Source organism: Lithobates pipiens, unplaced genomic scaffold, assembly GCF_037356315.1.
Source record: "Lithobates pipiens isolate NorthernLeopardFrog02 unplaced genomic scaffold, aLitPip1_a1.2 Scaffold_8, whole genome shotgun sequence".
Classification (NCBI taxonomy): Eukaryota; Metazoa; Chordata; class Amphibia; order Anura; family Ranidae; genus Lithobates; species Lithobates pipiens.
The window spans coordinates 536,987,659-537,006,960 of record NW_027507903.1 but is presented as its reverse complement, the minus strand read 5'-3'; the positions used below and the strand labels follow the sequence as shown (position 1 = coordinate 537,006,960).

General features: G+C 43.8%; 1 protein-coding gene across 31 annotated transcripts in view; it reads left to right on the top strand.

The window, feature by feature from the left end:
• The window catches only part of CAMK2B (calcium/calmodulin dependent protein kinase II beta), a 264,424-nt gene that overhangs the window by 81,223 nt on the left and 163,899 nt on the right, over window positions 1-19,302 (top strand). The gene's annotated exons all lie outside the window — the stretch shown is intronic.

Below are 19,302 nucleotides of genomic sequence, written 5' to 3'. Positions count from 1 at the left end.
ATCTGGGTTCACTAACTTGCCATCTATTTTCACCAAATTTTCCCGTGCCTTTATTAGGGTGGGGTCTTTTAACTGTTCTGTGGCAAAATTTTCCCTGTGAACCTCAAGATCCGAAAACTCCACAGACGGCATGTTTTCATCTGAGGATGTTGGCTCCTCCCCAGTTTCTCGAGTTTCCCCCGCCAATACTGACAAGGGAAATTCAGGAGAGTCCTCACCACTCCCAGAGGAATTCTGGTCATCTTCCTGGTTTATAGGGGCACCAGTGGGGGGCTCAGGACAATCCCAGAGTTCCCAGAATTTTGGAAAATCCCTTCCCACAATAGCATCATGTGGTAAGTGAGACACTAACCCCACCTGATGAGAGAGGTTACCTTTGGGGGTCTCAAAAAACACTGAAGTTACAGGATACTCTCGGGTGTCCCCATGCACACAAACAACAGCCACCCTGTTCTTCCCAGAGACCTCTGTAGTAACTAATTCAGCTTTTATCAATGTTACCAGGCTACCTGAATCCAGCAACACATCAACATTTCTACCATTAATACACATTTTACATAAATGTTTCTCAGGTCCCCGAATGGCAGTGCATGCAACTGTTGCAAACAGCGACTGACGTCTCTCCCTTATAAATTCACATTGCATAGGCTCATCCACCACGGGGCAATTGGCTGCAATATGTCCCTCTTGCCGGCAGCGGTAGCAAATAATCTTTTTCGCTGCCTCTTGCAGCATGGGCTTCCTGGGCTGCTCCCGCCAGACCTTAGGTAGAACTCCCACCCTCTCACTCTCTCCACCCTCACCCCTTGGAGTCATCTTACCCACCACTGGGGATGATCTGGTCTTAGGGTGGAAAGTCCGTGAGTCCCTGGAAGAGGTGGTCAGGTTCTCTGTAGCCAAGTACCTCTCAACCAGATCCACAAGTTTATCTGCATTTTCTGGGTCTCCATGGCTTACCCATTTTTGGATGGCAGTAGGAAGAGCTCTCAGGAAACGATCCATAACCACACGTTCCACAATGTTTGGTGCGGTCAAAGTCTCTGGCTGCAGCCACTTTCTGCTCAGGTGAATGAGATCATACATTTGAGACCTGGGGGGTTTTCCAACCTGAAAAGTCCAATTATGCACACGCTGAGCCCGGACAGCCAGGGTGACACCCAGCCGTGCCAATATTTCTGTTTTTAGCACCACATAGTCTTTTGCTTGGTCAGGCTCTAGGTCATAATAAGCTTTCTGCGATTCCCCAGTTAAAAGAGGGGCCACCAGTCCAGCCCATTGCTCCTTAGGCCACTTTTCCCTTTCAGCAGTCCTTTCAAATGTGGTCAAAAACACCTCCGGATCATCCTCTCCAGTCATTTTTGTCAGTAAACGGCTCACACCAAAGGATGCGGTATTATTGTAACCACTTGCTTCATTGGTCTGCGGACGTTGCTGTATTAATGTCTCTATTTGCCGTTGAAAACTCTGCTCTTGCTTCTGCAACAGGTCTATGAAGCGGGCTTCAGATTGCTGCTGGGCTTGTTGCTGAGCTTCCAAACTCTGCTGCAAAGTTGCATTTGTCTGCTGCTGGGCTGCAAGGCTCTGTTGTTGAGCTGCAAGGCTCTTTTGTAAACCCGCATTTGTTTGCTGCTGATTTGCATTTGTTTGCTGCTGGTTTGCATTTGCTAGAGCCAGCTGTCTCAGTATCTCCTCCATGCTGGCCTTAACAAAAAAAAATTAAACAAAAGTGCCAAAATTCTCCACCAACTGTGAGGGGTTAGCTCGGCAGCGGGTGTGTGTGACCCCCTGGATGGGTTCACAACACAAAATCAGGCACAGCAGACAGCGTTGTAGGTGCAAAAAAACAAAAGATGCGGTTTATTTATGCCACAAGCATTGAAACATATAACAGCCAAACAAAAATAAAACATGAAAATAAATCCTGGTCAGCTTGACCTCTAATTACACACTTAGATTCCCTATCTAACAACTGAGTGCAGCCTTGTGCTGCACCAGTCCCTGTCTCTGTTGTAGAGGTTTGCCACACAGGCGTTAACTCACCGCACAGAACAGGTGTCACACTCCCCAGTCTATACAACACAAAACTGGTTCCAGGATGGAGCATCTCCCTAAGCATGCTGGGGTTTTTTGTAGAGGTCTTAATGAGCCCACTTACTTCAGCTGGGCTCATTAACTCTTCCCCTCTAATTGTAAAAGTCTGCATAAAGCCTGAATCTAGGGCACACATATTTCCCATCCTGGATACAACCAGGTGACTTTACCTGCGTGCTGCCACAACATGGATTACCAGAACCATGTCCTGTGGTCTCATGAGACCAAGATAAACTTATTTGGTTCAGATGGTGTCAAGCGTGTGTGGCAGCAGCCAGGTGAGGAGTACAAAGATAAGTGTGTCTTGCCTACAGTCAAGCATGGTGGTGGGAGTGTCATGGTCTGGGGCTGCATGAGTGCTGCTGGCACTGGGGAGCTACAGTGCATTGAGGGAACCATGAATGCCAACATGTACTGTAACATACTGAAGCAGAGTATGATCCCCTCCCTTCTGAGATTGGGCCGCAGGGCAGTATTCCAACATGATAACGACCCCAAACACACCTCCAAGATGACCACTGCCTTGCTAAAGAAGCTGAGGGTAAAGGTGATGGACTGGCCAAGCATGTCTCAAGACCTAAACCCTATTGAGCATCGGTGGGGCATCCTCAAATAGAAGGTGGAGGAGCGCAAGGTTGCTAACATCCATCAGCTCAATGATGTCTTCATGCAGGGGTGGAATGGGACTCCAGTGGCAACCTGTGAAGCTCTGGTGAACTTCAAGCCCAAGAGGGTTAAAGCAGTGCTGGAAAATAATGGTGACCACACAAAATATTGACACTTTGCGCCCAATTTGGACATTTTCATTTATGGGTGTACTCACGTTTGTTGCCAGCGGTTTAGACATTAATGGCTGTGGGTTGAGTTATTTTGAGGGGACAGCAAATTTACACTGTTATACAAGCTGGACACTCACTACTTTACATTGTAGCACAGTGTAATTTCTTCAGTGTTGTCACATGAAAACATATAATAAAATATTTACACAAATGTAAGGGGTGTACGCACTTTTAGTGTGTGTGTATACAGTACTGTGCAAACTTTTTAGACACCTCTGTGAAGAAATACTGTGAAGAAAAAATGCTTTAAAAAAATATTTTAATTGTTTATTTTTATCCATTTACAAATTGTAAAGTGGGCAAACAGAAGAAAAATTTTAATCAAATTAATATTTGGTGAGACTACTCTTTGGCTTTAAACCAGTATCAGTTCTTCTATGTACACTTGCACACAGTTTTTGAAGGAACTCAGCACTTAGGTTGTTCCAAACTTCCTGAGAATTAGCCGTAGGTCTTCTGTGGATGTAGGCTGCCTCAAATCCTTCTGTCTCTTCATGTAACCTCAGACTTGATTATGTTGAAATCAGGACTTTGTGGCAGCCAAACCATAACTTCCAGGACTCCTGTTCTTCTTTACGCTGAAGAAAGTTCTTAATTACATTGGCTGTACATTTGGGATCGTTGTTGTGCGGCAGAATGAATTTGGGATCGATCATATGCCTCCCTGACGATATGGCATGATGGATAAGTATCTGCCTGTATTTCTTAGAACTGAGGACACCAATGATCCCGCAACGTTGACTGTAGATACAGTGGTCAGCTAAGGAAACAATGCAGCAGATGAAAGACAAATCATGCTTACTCCTCTTCGACATCGGAAGATGTCCAGCATTGCCATCAGCACAGAACTGGCAGAAACCAGTGGGATCCAGGTATACCCATCTACTGTCCAGAGAAGTCTGAACAGAAGTGGTCTAAATGGAAGAATTAACACCAAAAATACCTCCAAAGTGAAAACAAGTTGAGTGACTCAACTATGCATGAAAACATAAGAACTGGGCTGCAGGAGGCAGTTTGTTCATGAAGAACTGGAGAATGGTACAATAATTTGTGTCTGCAGGCAACAGTGAAGTATGGTGGAGGTTTCTTGCAAGTTTGGGGCTGCATTTCTGCAAATGGACTTGGAGATTTGGTCAGGATTAATGGTGTCCTCAATGCTGAGAAATACAGGCAGATACTTATACCATACTATCAGGGGGGCATGTGATTGACCCTAAATTTATTCTGCAGCATGACAATGACCCCAAACATACAACCAATGTCATTAAAGTGGTGTTGCCACCAAAAAATAAAAAAGTGTTTAAAATAAATAAATAAATAATTGGAAATTTTTTTTTTTTTACTCACCTCTAAATACCGGTTTTTAGGGTGTCCCTCGTAGTCTGCCTTCTTCCTTGCCCAGGCTGGTGACATCACTTCCCCTCGTCACCTGGGACCTGTCACTTGTCCCAGATGACTGTGCAGCGCATCACGGCGCCCTGCGCCGCTAGCGCATGCGCAGTGGGTGCCCGGCTGTGAAGACACAGCCGGGTGCCCACAGTATGAATGACAGCACCACGAGCGGAGCGGGGAATGAGCGGGGGCTTTGTTCCCCCGCATCACTGGACCCTGGGACAGGTAAGTGTCCGATTATTAAAAGTCAGCAGCTGCAGTATTTGTAGCTGCTGACTTTAAATTTTTTTTTTAGTGGCACCCCACTTTAAGAACTATCTTCAGTGTAAAGAAGAGCAGCAATCTGAGGCGCAGCAATGCAATGTCTCGCTGCACAAAGTCTTACCACTCAAGTGCATGGTGTCAGAGAGAAGATTTTTTTACTTTGCCATGACCTCCGAAAAGTGTGTGAGTGTACCTTAGCACTAGAAGGCTGTCAGTGACCTTGAGGACACAGTATAGCCCTTTAAAATTGTTTTAATTGGCTGATGGTTTTATGCGCTCTCTGTATTAAGTAGGGATGAGCTTCGAGTTCGAGTCGAACTCATGTTCGACTCGAACATTGCCTGTTCGCCTGTTCAGCGAACAATTTGGGCTGTTCGCAGCAAATTCGAAAAGCCGGAACACCCTGTACAAGTCTATGGGAGAAATCTAAAGTGCTAATTTTAAAGGGTAATATGCAGGTTACTGTCCTAAAAAGTGTTTGGGGACCCGGGTCCTGCCCCAGGGGACATGGATCAATGCAAAAAAAAGTTTTAAAAACTGCAGTTTTTTCAGGAGCAGTGATTTTAATAATGATTAAAGTGAAACAATAAAAGTGTAATATTCCTTTAAATGTGGTACCTGGGGGGGTGTCTGTAGTATGCCTGTGAAGGGGCGCATGTTTCTGGTGCTTAGAACTGTCCCTGCACAAAGTGTCATTTGTGCAGGAAAAAAAGTCTTTTAAAATCACTTGCGGCTATATTGTCGGCTCCCCGTAATACAGAGAACACTCAATGAGTGTTCTCTGTATTAGCCGACAATTCATTCATTCATTGAATGAATAAGCCCCACCCATTATATAATCCACCCACTCTGTCCCTTGTATGCCACTTGCTTCCATCCATAGTGTCAGGAGTATACAGCTCAGCATCACAGCACAGAGTATATAGCTCAGTCTCACAGATCAGGGTATAAAGCTCAGCCTCACAGATCAGGGTATAAAGCTCAGCCTCCCAGATCAGGGTAAAAAGCTCAGCCTCACAGATCAGGGTATATAGCTCAGCATTACAGATCAGGGTATAAAGCAGGGGCCAGGCACATTGATAGGGGGGCTACTTTCACACTGGGGCGTTGCAGCGCTATGCGGCCGCTAGCGGGGCAGTTTTAACCCCCTCTAGCGGCCGAAGAAGGGTTAAAACCGCCCGCAGAACTTTTGAGCACTTTAGTGCCTGCAAAGCGCCTCAGTGTGAAAGCAGCCTAAGGCTTCATGTATACTTGACCGTGATGTATTTTAGTGCGGTTTTCCGCAGCCAGAGGTCAAAACTTTCCTATCCTGAATCTGATTCCTCTGCATTCATAAGAGGGAGTTTGAACCTTCCCTAACCACAGCAGCTGGTAAACAATCCAAAAAGCTTATGTGTACATGGACACATAGGCTTTTATGGGGTTGAGTTTAGGAGCTTGGCACAAAAAATGGCAAAAGCTCCTAAACTCAAATTTAGGAGTACTGTAGATGAAGCCCAAAAGAGCCTTCCTATTTTTTTGACTGAAAATAACGATTTAGGCCACAATAGTCTTTAGAATCCTTGTTGCTTACAACAATCAAAAAAATTGCCCATTTGACTAATTAACAGTTTTCTTGTTACAGTTTGCCTTTTAAATAGAACTAGCAAAGGAAGAGTCTGCCAATTCTGTCTTGATGACTTCCTTTTTAATGTGTACATGGACTAGTGGCGGTGCACCCATAAGGGTGCTCGGGCGCCACCCCCTCTCTCCTACCACTTCCTCTATCAGCAATAGATAGATTCATGGTCATGATAGATTCATGGGCTTGAATAAATTTGTTAGAAAAAATACTTTTTATGTGTGCAAATTAACAAATCTTGGTTGCAATGACCCCCATTTGTGGGACTATTTTGTAGTATAGTGTCCCATAGAAAATGTTGATTCTGAAAAATTTATGAAAAACCCGCTTAGGAACGGCACTTTAACCACTTCCCGACCGCCGCACGACGATGTACGTCGACAGAATGGCACGGGCAGGCATAAGGGCGTACATGTACGTCCCTGCCTTCCCGCGGGTCGAGAAGAGAGGATCGTGAGTTGCACCAACACGACACTACACAGTAGAACATGCCAGGCACACTCACACCCCCCCAATTACCCCTGCCCCCCAGTCACAGTGACACCAATGTCATTTTTTTTTTTTTTTTTGCATTGGTGTCATTTGTGACTGTAATAACTGTTAGGGCAGTTAGGGTTAGCCCCCTTTAGTTCTAATGTACCCCCCTAACCCCCCCAATAAAGGTTTAACCCCGTGATCACCCCCCGTCGCCAGTGTCACTAAGGCTGGGTTCATATTGCAGCGGTTTATGAGAACGAATGTGATTGGCACCGCACTGCAGTGCAAATCACATCCGATCTCTGTGCGATTCGAGTTCAGCCATACAGATAGTATGGCTGAATTCGCATCGCACCCGCCGCACCCACCGCAAATTCGCACGGGACCCTTTTTTTTGGCCGGCAGCAGAATCGGATCGCATGGGTGTTCACACCATGCGATCCGAGTTTGCAGATCGCACTGCGATATGCGAACTGATCTGGGGGTGTCATTAACATTTCACTGACACTCCCAGCAGTTCGCATAGGGCAGTGTGAACTGCCGCCGGGAGGCATGCGATGCGGGAACCCGCCGCGGATTCGTGGCGTTCCCGCATCGCTCCAGTGTGAACCCAGCCTAATAAGCGATCATTTTTCTGATCGCTGTATTAGTGTCACAGGTGACGCTAGTTAGGCAGGTAGGTATTTAGGTTCGCCGCAGCTTTTTATAGCGCCAGGGACCCCCATATACTACCGCATAAAGCCCCCTGATTGCCCCCTAGTTAACCCTTTCACCAGTGATCACCATATAACTGTTACAGGTGACGCTGGTTGGTTAGTTATTTTTTTATAGTTTCAGGGCACCCGCCATTTATTACCTAATAAAGGTTTAACCCCCTGATCACCCGGCGGGTGTCATTTGTGACTGTAATAACTGTTAGGGCAGTTAGGGTTAGCCCCCTTTAGTTCTAAGGTACCCCCCTAACCCCCCCAATAAAGGTTTAACCCCGTGATCACCCCCCGTCGCCAGTGACACTAAGGCTGGGTTCACATTGCAGCGGTTTGAGAACGGATGTGATTCGCACCGCACTGCAGTGCAAATCACATCCGATCTCTGTGCGATTCGAGTTCAGCCATACAAATAGTATGGCTGAATTCGCGTCGCACCCGCCGCAAACTCGCACGGGACCCTTTTTTGGTCCGCAGCAGAATCGGATCGCATGGGTGTTCACACCATGCGATCCAAGTTTGCAGATCGCACTGCGATATGCGAACTGATCTGGGGGTGTCATTAACATTTCACTGACACTCCCCGCAGTTCGCATAGGGCAGTGTGAACTGCCGCCGGGAGGCATGCGATGCGGGAACCCGCCGCGGATTCGTGGCGTTCCCGCATCGCTCCAGTGTGAACCCAGCCTAATAAGCGATCGTTTTTCTGATCGCTGTATTAGTGTCACAGGTGACGCTAGTTAGGCAGGTAGGTATTTAGGTTCGCCGCAGCTTTTTATAGCGCCAGGGACCCCCATATACTACCGCATAAAGCCCCCTGATTGCCCCCTAGTTAACCCTTTCACCAGTGATCACCATATAACTGTTACAGGTGACGCTGGTTGGTTAGTTATTTTTTTATAGTTTCAGGGCACCCGCCATTTATTACCTAGTCTCACTAGTGTACCCCTAAATTTAGGGGTGTCTACTTTCCAAAATGGGGTCATTTGGGGGGGGGTTTGTGCCATCTTGGCATTTTATGGCCTTCAAAACTGTAACGCCCTTAGAAAGCCTGAAGGCGGTGCTTGGTTTTCGGGGCCCCGTACGCGGCTAGGCTCCCAAAAAGTCCCACATATGTGGTATCCCCGTACTCAGGAGAAGCAGCAGAATTTATTTTGGGGTGTCATTTCACATATGCCCATGGCATGCGTGAGCAATATATCATTTAGTGACAACTTTGTGAAAAAAAAAAAAAAGTTTGTAATTTTCCCGCAACTTGTGGCAAAATATAAAATATTCCATGGACTCAACATGCCTCTCAGCAAATAGCTTGGGGTGTCTACTTTCTAAAATGGGGTCATTTGTGGGGGTTTTGTGCCATCTTGGCATTTTATGGCCTTCAAAACTGTAATAGGTAGTGAGAAGTGAACTCAAAAATTTACGCCCTTAGAAAGCCTGAAGGCGGTGCTTGGTTTTCGGGGCCCCGTACGCGGCTAGGCTCCCAAAAAGTCCCACATATGTGGTATCCCCGTACTCAGGAGAAGCAGCAGAATTTATTTTGGGGTGTCATTTCACATATGCCCATGGCATGCGTGAGCAATATATCATTTAGTGACAACTTTGTGAAAAAAAAAAAAAAAGTTTGTAATTTTCCCGCAACTTGTGGCAAAATATAAAATATTCCATGGACTCAACATGCCTCTCAGCAAATAGCTTGGGGTGTCTACTTTCTAAAATGGGGTCATTTGTGGGGGTTTTGTGCCATCTTGGCATTTTATGGCCTTCAAAACTGTAATAGGTAGTGAGAAGTGAACTCAAAAATTTACGCCCTTAGAAAGCCTGAAGGCGGTGCTTGGATTTCGGGGCCCCGTACGCGGCTAGGCTCCCAAAAAGTCCCACATATGTGGTATCCCCGTACTCAGGAGAAGCAGCAGAATTTATTTTGGGGTGTCATTTCACATATGCCCATGGCATGCGTGAGCAATATATCATTTAGTGACAACTTTGTGAAAAAAAAAAAAAAGTTTGTAATTTTCCCGCAACTTGTGGCAAAATATAAAATATTCCATGGACTCAACATGCCTCTCAGCAAATAGCTTGGGGTGTCTACTTTCTAAAATGGGGTCATTTGTGGGGGTTTTGTGCCATCTTGGCATTTTATGGCCTTCAAAACTGTAATAGGTAGTGAGAAGTGAACTCAAAAATTTACGCCCTTAGAAAGCCTGAAGGCGGTGCTTGGTTTTCGGGGCCCCGTACGCGGCTAGGCACCCAAAAAGTCCCACATATGTGGTATCCCCGTACTCAGGAGAAGCAGCAGAATTTATTTTGGGGTGTCATTTCACATATGCCCATGGCATGCGTGAGCAATATATCATTTAGTGACAACTTTGTGAAAAAAAAAAAAAAGTTTGTAATTTTCCCGCAACTTGTGGCAAAATACAGTGGTGTGAAAAAGTGTTTGCCCCCTTCCTCATTTCCTGTTCCTTTGCATGTTTGTCACACTTAAGTGTTTCGGAACATCAAACCAATTTAAACAATAGTCAAGGACAACACAAGTAAACACAAAATGCAATTTGTAAATGAAGGTGTTTATTATTAAAGGTGAAAAAAAATCCAAACCATCATGGCCCTGTGTGAAAAAGTGATTGCCCCCCTTGTTAAAACATACTATAACTGTGGTTGTCCACACCTGAGTTCAATTTCTATAGCCACACCCAGGCCTGATTATTGCCACACCTGTTCACAATCAAGGCATCACTTAAATAGGAGCTGCTTGACACAGTAAGGTCCACCAGAAGATCCTTAAAAGCTACACATCATGCCGAGACCCAAAGAAATTCAGGAACAATTGAGAAAGAAAGTAATTGAGATCTATCAGTCTGGGAAGGGTTATAAAGCCATTTCCAAAGCTTTGGGAATCCAGCAAACCACAGTGAGAGCCATTATCCACAAATGGCGAAGCAATGGAACAGTGGTGAACCTTCCCAGGATTGGCCGGCCACCCAAAATTACCCCAAGAGCGCAGTGACGACTCATCCAAGAGGTCACAAAAGACCCCACAACAACATCCAAGGAACTGCAGGCCTCACTTGCCTCAGTTAAGGTCAGCGTTCATGCCTCCACCATCAGGAAAAGACTGGGCAAAAATGGCCTGCATGGCAGAGTTCCAAGGAGAAAACCACTGCTGAGCAAAAAGAACATCAAAGCTCGTCTCAATTTCTCCACAACACATCTTGATGATCCCTAAGACTTTTGGGACAACATTCTGTGGACCGATGAGACAAAAGTGGAACTCTTTGGAAGGTGTGTGTCCAAGTATATCTGGCGTAGAAGGAACACTGCATTTCATAAAAAGAACATTATACCAACAGTAAAATATGGTGGTGGTAGTGTGATGGTCTGGGGCTGTTTTGCTGCTTCAGGACCTGGAAGACTTGTCGTGATAAAAGGAACTATGAATTCTGCTGTCTACCAAGAGATCCTGAAGGAGAATGTCCGACCATCTGTTCGTGTACTCAAGCTGAAACGAACTTGGGTTCTGCAGCAGGACAATGATCCTAAACACACCAGCAAGTCCACCACCGAATGGCTGAAGAAAAACAAAATGAAGACTTTGGAGTGGCCTAGCCAAAGTCCTGACCTGAATCCTATTGAGATGTTGTGGTATGACCTTAAAAAGGCCGTTCATGCTCGAAAACCCTCTAATGTAACTGAATTAGGACAATTCTGCAAAGATGAGTGGGCCAAAATTCCTCCAGGACGCTGTAAAAGCCTCATTGCACGTTATCGCAAAGGCTTGGTTGCAGTTGTTGCTGCTAAGGGTGGCCCAACCAGTTATTAGGTTTAGGGGGCAATCACTTTTTCACACAGGGCCATGATGGTTTGGATTTTTTTTCACCTTTAATAATAAACACCTTCATTTACAAATTGCATTTTGTGTTTACTTGTGTTGTCCTTGACTATTGTTTAAATTGGTTTGATGTTCCGAAACACTTTAGTGTGACAAACATGCAAAGGAACAGGAAATGAGGAAGGGGGCAAACACTTTTTCACACCACTGTATAAAATATTCCATGGACTCAACATGCCTCTCAGCAAATAGCTTGGGGTGTCTACTTTCTAAAATGGGGTCATTTGTGGGGGTTTTGTGCCATCTTGGCATTTTATGGCCTTCAAAACTGTAATAGGTAGTGAGAAGTGAACTCAAAAATTTACGCCCTTAGAAAGCCTGAAGGCGGTGCTTGGTTTTCGGGGCCCCGTACGCGGCTAGGCTCCCAAAAAGTCCCACATATGTGGTATCCCCGTACTCAGGAGAAGCAGCAGAATTTATTTTGGGGTGTCATTTCACATATACCCATAGCATGTGTGAGCAATATATCATTTAGTGACAACTTTGTGTAAAAAAAAAAATAATTTTTTTTTTGTCATTATTCAATCGCTTGAGGCAAAAAAATAAAATATTCAATGGGCTCAACATGCCACTTATCAATTTCCTTAGGGGGTCTACTTTCCAAAATTGGGTCATTTGGGGGGGTTTTGTACTGCCCTGCCATTTTAGCACCTCAAGAAATGAGATAGGCAGTCGTAAACTAAAAGCTGCGTAAATTCCAGAAAACGTACCTTAGTTTGTAGATGTGACAACTTTTGCGCAAACCAATAAATATACAATTATTGACTTTTTTTTTTACCAAAGACATGTGGCTGAATACATTTTGGCCTAAATGTATGACTAAAATTGAGTTTATTGGATTTTTCTAATAACAAAAAGTAGAAAATGTCATTTTTTTTCAAAATTTGCGGTCTTTTTACGTTTATATCGCAAAAAATAAAAATCGCAGAGGCAATCAAATACCATCAAAAGAAAGCTCTATTTGTGGGAAGAAAAGGACGCAAATTTTGTTTGGGTACAACATTGCATGACCGCGCAATTACCAGTTAAAGCAGCGCAGTGCCAAATTGTAAAAAGACCTCTGGTCATTGGCCAGCAAAATGGTCCGGTCTGAAAGTGGTTAAAGGCGGTGTGAACACCAAAATTTTAAAAGATATACATTTTCATTACAAAATATGAAACACATCAATAAAAAATGTCTGTGCAAGAAAAATTCCCATTGCAAATGTTGATTCTGAAAGAAAAGTAAAAGTTCTCTGACAAATATGTTGGGGTTTATTCATTTATGCCAAGCACTGTGTATATGTCTATCTATCTATCTATCTATCTATCTATCTATCTATCTATCTATCTATATATATAGATATATATACAGATATATATTATATATTAAACATACAAAATACATATCCTACAAGTAGCAAAGATTCAGGAGAGACCATCTGCATAAATTATTTAGATATCCCCGCTATAGCCTGAAAATAGAGCAGTTTTGGAATTAGCCAGAAAGAGACTAGATTAGCTATGGGACTAGTCAGGGGGATTGTTTTGGATGGCTCAGCCCCATTCAGCCATGTCTAGCTTATAATTCTAGTCATTAGATCTGATTGCTGGCCATTTAGTGCTCACTAGCTTATGGTTTAAGCTATTAATAACAGACCTTAGATATGTTTATTCACTTAATAACTACAGCTGATATCAAGTGGCCCTTGTCATTAAAGGCATAGTTAAAGTGTTCGTAAACCTAAAAAAGAAAAATTCCCTGTCTCTTTAATGCTAAGGTGCACAGTGATCTTGGATTGTTATTTAAACCTTGTGATGTTGTACAATACCTGGTTGATCCTGCCTGTTCTTGTGTTCCTCTCTGCAAACTGACCACGCTAATCATGGCTGCTGATCCATGATGGTGTGGCCAGTTTATGTCCCTATGTCAGCAGGCTCTCTGAGCAGCATCTGTATCTCCCTCTCTCCCCCTCCCTTCCTGTCATTTCCATGGTTTGTGTTCAAAGCAGCTCTCCTCCTGGCCTCTCTCCTCCTGCCTTCAATGACTGAGCATTCCTGTGTAGGTGCTTCTCCCTTCCTCTGTGTGAAAGCTACCATGTCTCCCTGAGCCCCTTGTGATCAGCAATGAGAGGAGACCACTTGACTGCAAGGAAGTGCTTTTATAAAAAAAAAGTACATAGCAAATTAAACATAAATAACTACGCTGCACTTAATATTGCCCTAAAAAGAGAGGATCATAGGATTGTATTGATATGACTTTACAACTACTTTCAAAAAATAAAACTGCTTATGCAGGTAAAGGGTGCCTGTAGATAAATATACACTGTGCAGCTTTGACCAAAATTGGAGTCGATAGGTGGAGCCACATGAAGCCTGACTGAAAAACTCCCAGAGATTGCATCATTCTGTCCTGCCTTGTTGTAAGGACATTGCTAAGACATGCCCAATGTTACCACCATCGCAGGAACAAGCTTTCAAGTGCTTAGCTCAGAACTGCTGTATCAGGGGAGAGAAAGCGCATGTGAGGCAAAGTAAATCAGAGAGAGCTTGGTCCTATGAGCGCTTGCCAGCACTGAATGACTTGTAAAAAACTGTGTTGTGTGTTTAGTTATACTTATTATTTTTTGTGAATGAGTAGGGGGTACTATTCACCTCATATTCATTCAATTTGGGGACGGGACCTTGTTAAAGGGGGCTTCCAAATTCCAATAAGTGCACCCTCACAATCACTGGGCCAAAGTTTTGGGTAAGAGGCTCTTGTCCTCTCCAAAATGGGGATAAGGTGATTTGCCAGTACCCCCCCCCCCATGTTCAGTGCATGTGGCATGGTATGGCTTAGGAGGGGGGCTGTGCTCTCACCCCCCACCCGTTCTTAGCCTGCCAGACTGGATTCTCTGGCTCACAGACATTGGAGGTTTCAAAGAGGTGCAATATAAGGTTCCAAACTCTACCCTCTAACCATTCAAAATCTGTTCAAGGCCATTCAAATTTGCAGAATGCCCTGAACCATCTATTGTCCCAGGGACTACTTCCTCCAGTACCTCTGCAGTAAAAATGTAAAGGTTTCTTTTCAAGCCTACTCATGGTACCAAAACCCAACAGGGCTATTCCTCTAACTTAGACCTAAAATCTCTAAATTAGTATCTCCCTAATTACAAAGTTTCATATGGAATCTACAAGGTGAGTTATTGCCTCTCTGTGACAAAGGGAAAACCTGGCATTCATAGATGTCTAAGATGCCTATCTGCATATTTCCATTTACCCACCTCATCAGTGCTTTAAGAATGATAAATACAACTTTAAAACATTTAAAGTTTGTCCCACTGTCATTTGGCCTATCTTCTGTTCCCAGAGTATTTACAAGGTTTCAGAACTCAGGGCATTTAGGTTACAGGATATCTAGTTAACCTTTTCTGAAGGACTCAACTCCCTTTAAACTATCTGCAAATGTCCACAGATCTAATCAGATAATTCACACTCTCCTGCCTTCCATTTACCTGGAGTACTTGGGCCTCATTCTAGACGTGCTCATTCCTTGAAATTAAGGAAATGTCTCTGTGAAGTTTTCGCCCAATTTCATTCAAGGCCCCTCCAACACATCTTGGAATGAAGCAAACATGCTCCCTCTCTCGACCTGTCTATGTTCCAGCACAGCAATGAACTCTGTAGCTTGGTGGATTTTTAACCCAGTCTCGGCTATGGGAATTTTTAGTAGCTATAATGTCTGTCAGACGTGTCTCTGAAGAAAGCTATCCATACATGGATTGAAATTCAGCTAGTTCAGCGGGGGCCTGGAGGAATTTCGATTCATGTATGGGCACTGTGGTTGTACAGAAGTCAATCTAATGATCTCCTGCAAGGTAGCTTTGTTAGACAAGGAGAGGGGCGCCTCTGAATAAAAGTAAACACTTTCATTTAAAAAAAGCAATATCAACTCACATGGAAGAAAGCAATGTTGCACATGAGTAAGCTGGATACCGTCCAGGAGCAGAGTCCAGGGTAGATGATCAGGTCACAGTGAAGTCCACTTCTCACCAGTAGTGTGGGAGTCCTGCTGGGACATCAGATATCCAGGGGGGTTGACGTGTTGAGCTGTCAGAGCCGATGCAGATGCTTTCTTCTATGTGAGTTGATATTGCTTTTTTTTTTTAAATTAAAGTGTTTACTTTTATTCAGAGGCGCCCCTCTCCTTGTCTATCTCAGCTCTACTGGATTTCTGGTCTATATCGGTGGCAGCCCTGACTCGCAGACCAACTACCCATCACATACCTATTGTTGGACTTTTATGGATTTTATATGGTCACCTCTGAGGTACTAGTGTGTTGCTCCCTTTACTTGTATCTAAGGTAGCTTTTTTGGTGGCTATCATGTCTGTCAGATATTTCTCTGAGTAAAGCTTGCCATACATGGTTCGTAATTCAGCTGTTTCAGCAAGGACCAGCCAAATTGCAATCCACGTACAGGCACTGTGGTTTTACAAAAGTTGATTTACCAATAGACTATTGTAAAATTGCCTTGTCAGGTTTTCCTCACCCGAACCATGCTGCAGGCTATAGCCAGTAGCGCTGATCAGTGTATTTTGATGTCCATCACTGCCTCTCCTATCCATGCGTCTGGCCCCTTTCAGGACACTTGTGCATGGATTCCAATGCGGAGAGGCTATTTTTTTTTTTTTTTTGAAGCACCGATTAGGCTTCAATAGGCTTCAGTATAGGGTGGGCTTGGGTCACAGAGAGTGCGCTCTGAGCCCACCCAGGTGTGTTACACCAGAAAATCAATACTCGCTGTTGTAACACTGATTCTCCTCCTCATGAAGCGGGTTTTGACACCAGTCACCCTCTTGGCTGAAAACACAGGCGATTATATTGGATGCCTAGGAGGAGGAGGGGAGGAGCTGGAAGCCGCCATGGAGGAGAGGACTCAGAGCGGAGCTGCTGCACCATGCTGCCTTCCACAATAGGGTACGTGTCTGACCGACCAGCAAGCATCAGGGGGGGGGATAGGTGGTTGTTCACCATGCCCCCCCCCCAAAAAAAAAACATCAGCTGCCACTGATGACATGTTTATTATTGTAATAAAAAAATGTTCCAAGCCTTAATAAAGCTTTTTTTTTTGTTTTTCGTGTCGTACCAGTGTGAACCCGGCCTTAAGAGAGCGATCCTAATCTCAGCTCGTTACCTGTATAGAAGAAACCCAGGAGCCAGAAATCTGGCCAATTGATAGGGGATCAAATACTTATTTCACTCATTAAAATGCAAATCAATTTATAACCTATTTTGAAATGCGTTTTTCTGGATATTTTGGTTGTTTTTCTGTCTTTCACTGTTAAAATAAATCTACCATTAAAATTATAGACTGATCATTTATTTTTCTCAGCAGGCAAACGTACAAAATCAGCAGGGGATCAAATACTTTTTTCCTCACTGTATATCATTAGTAACTTTAGCATTTGGCAAATAATTTAGGCTAAACTAATCAACAAATCAATAAACAAATCAGGAGCATTGGTTGCTATGAAAGTAAGTTGTATGAATTGTATGCTGTAGTGTTTTCTGGCATATTCTGCACCAAATGTTGTGCATGAATGCATTTTTGTTATATTTAAACAGTAACTCCAATTTTGTTGAGGAAAAAAAACATTCTCAGTCTGGGTGATCTATGTACATTGCAGGGCCTTTATCAAACCTTGTTGTAGATACCTACCTTTGTTACTCTGAAGGAATAGCTGTTTGTGTCCATGTGCTAAGGCTCGGTTCACACAGGGGCAACACGACTTTCAACACGACTTTTGGAGGCGACTTGGACACGACTTGGACGTGACTTGGACACGACTTACAACACTACTTTAAGTCGCCCCAGGCCAGGCGACTTGCCGTGGCCAATCAGAGAATGAGCTCTCAGGGGGGGAACTCCTTTTGAGAGCTGATAATTCTCTGAGAGTCGCCTCCGTATAGACGGAGATCCGACTTGGAGGCGACCTCCATTGAAATCAATGGGTACCAGTCGCCTACAAGTCGGATTGAAGTAGTACAGGAACCTTTTCTGAAGTTGGAGCGACTTCAGTAGTGTGCATTAAGACAGCTCTCATTCACTTACATTGATTTCTACATGTTGTGCGACCTGAGGTGACTTGGGGCGACTTGAAGTCGGATCTGAGTCGCCCCTATGTGAACCGGCTCTAAGTGAATCTGTATAGGAGTGGTTTTATAATTATCAGTCAGCTGCTGCACTTGCGGGACTCTAATGAGGAAAGCTGCAGTGTCTGCATCCCTTTAGACTTGATTTTCATTTGTGAGTATCTCACTAAAAATGTAATTTCTGATTTGTATCTTTCTGCAGACTTCTGGGAAAATCAGTGAGCCAATCCCACAAGCAGCATATATATATATTTATTTTTTGCCATTTTTTTTTCTCACTGAAAGTGGAGTTACCCTTCAAGAATTTGGTACATTGATTTTACTGCACAAAATTTGGGCACATATTTATCCCAACATGTGAAAAGAAAATTGAATTCTTCCCAGACACAAGATTTACCTTCACAAGCTGCATACATTTCCCAAAGTTCATATTTTCACAAACCCATCTCCTACTCTACCTGCCGTGTACCTCAAGGATATAAAAATAAGTTACTCAAACCTTATGACGTAAAAACTAAAATGGACTGTATGCAAGATTTGATTTGAGTCAGTGGCTGTTCTGTTAGCAGGTAATGTGCAGTAATACATTGATTCTGCAGTGTAGGAGCAATTGGCCATGTTTTTCAACTGCTCCTGAACTCTCCTCTATGTTATGTTATCAGTACATGTACACAGGGTCGTTTATAGTCATTTCTAGGCAGTTGAGTTTAGAGGCTTTTTTTGGAATGCAAAAAATGGGTTCAGAAGCTGAGTTTAGAGGCATTTCAAGCGCCAAACGCTTCTAAATGTGGCTAAACACAGTAACTCACATTTAGCCGCGTTTCATTTACAGGCGGTTTTCATTTTGGTCTATTTTGAAAAAATATATATATATTTTTTTTTTTTAAACCCTTCTAAATGCAAACATGGCATGTAAACTGACATTTTAAATGTGGGTTACTATCTGTCAAGTTGAATCGTTCAGGAGAGGTTGTAAAAATGTGTACATGAAGCCCCACACACACGATCGGACTTTCTGCCAACAAAACCGTGGATTTTTGTTCGAAGGATGTTGGCTCAAACTTGTCTTGCATACACACGATCACACAAATGTTGGCCAACAATTACAAACCTGAGAATGTGGTAACGTACAAGATGTACGATGAGCCGAGAAAAGGGTAGTTCAATAGCCACTGTGGCTCCTTCTGCTTGATTCCGAGCATGCATGAACTTTTGTGCGTAGGACTTGTGTACACACGATCTGAAATTTCGACAACAACGTTTTTTGGCAGAGAATGTGAGAACCTACTATCAAACATTTGTTGGCGGAAAGTCCAACAGCAAATGTTCAATGGGGCATACACACGTTTGGATTTTCCACCAACAAGCTCACATCCAACCTTTCCCGTCAGAAAATCTGCTTGCGTGTACGCTGCATAAGAGTTAAAAGTGGTTTTAATAGGTTACAAAGTCTCTTATAATAGGGAAAGGGAGGGAGCTGCAGTCATATTATCTACAGCCTATTGTCATAAGAACAAGCTCTGTTCCTCCTGCAGTAGGGTAGCAGGCTACTGATTTACCAGTGGCAAAGAATGGGTTATGAAGCAGCTGCTTCACCCTGGCAGAGAGGGGGTTACAGGGGAGATGGCAGGCTCTGCATTGCAGGTAGTATGTGGAGCAGCCTCAGTGCATCAGACAGAACATTCTGTGCATAACTAACAACCTGATCCAGACATAACCACACAGTGCCAACAGACACATAGAAAGATAAACACTTAGTGAACAATCTACTGCCAGATGTCACCCAGTAGCCAGTAGCCATTAGCAGATGCAGGGCACATCAGACTGGATGATAAAAAACTATTTGGTATCCACTGATGGGATGACACAGATAACACCTACTGACAGTCTGAGAGATACCAGC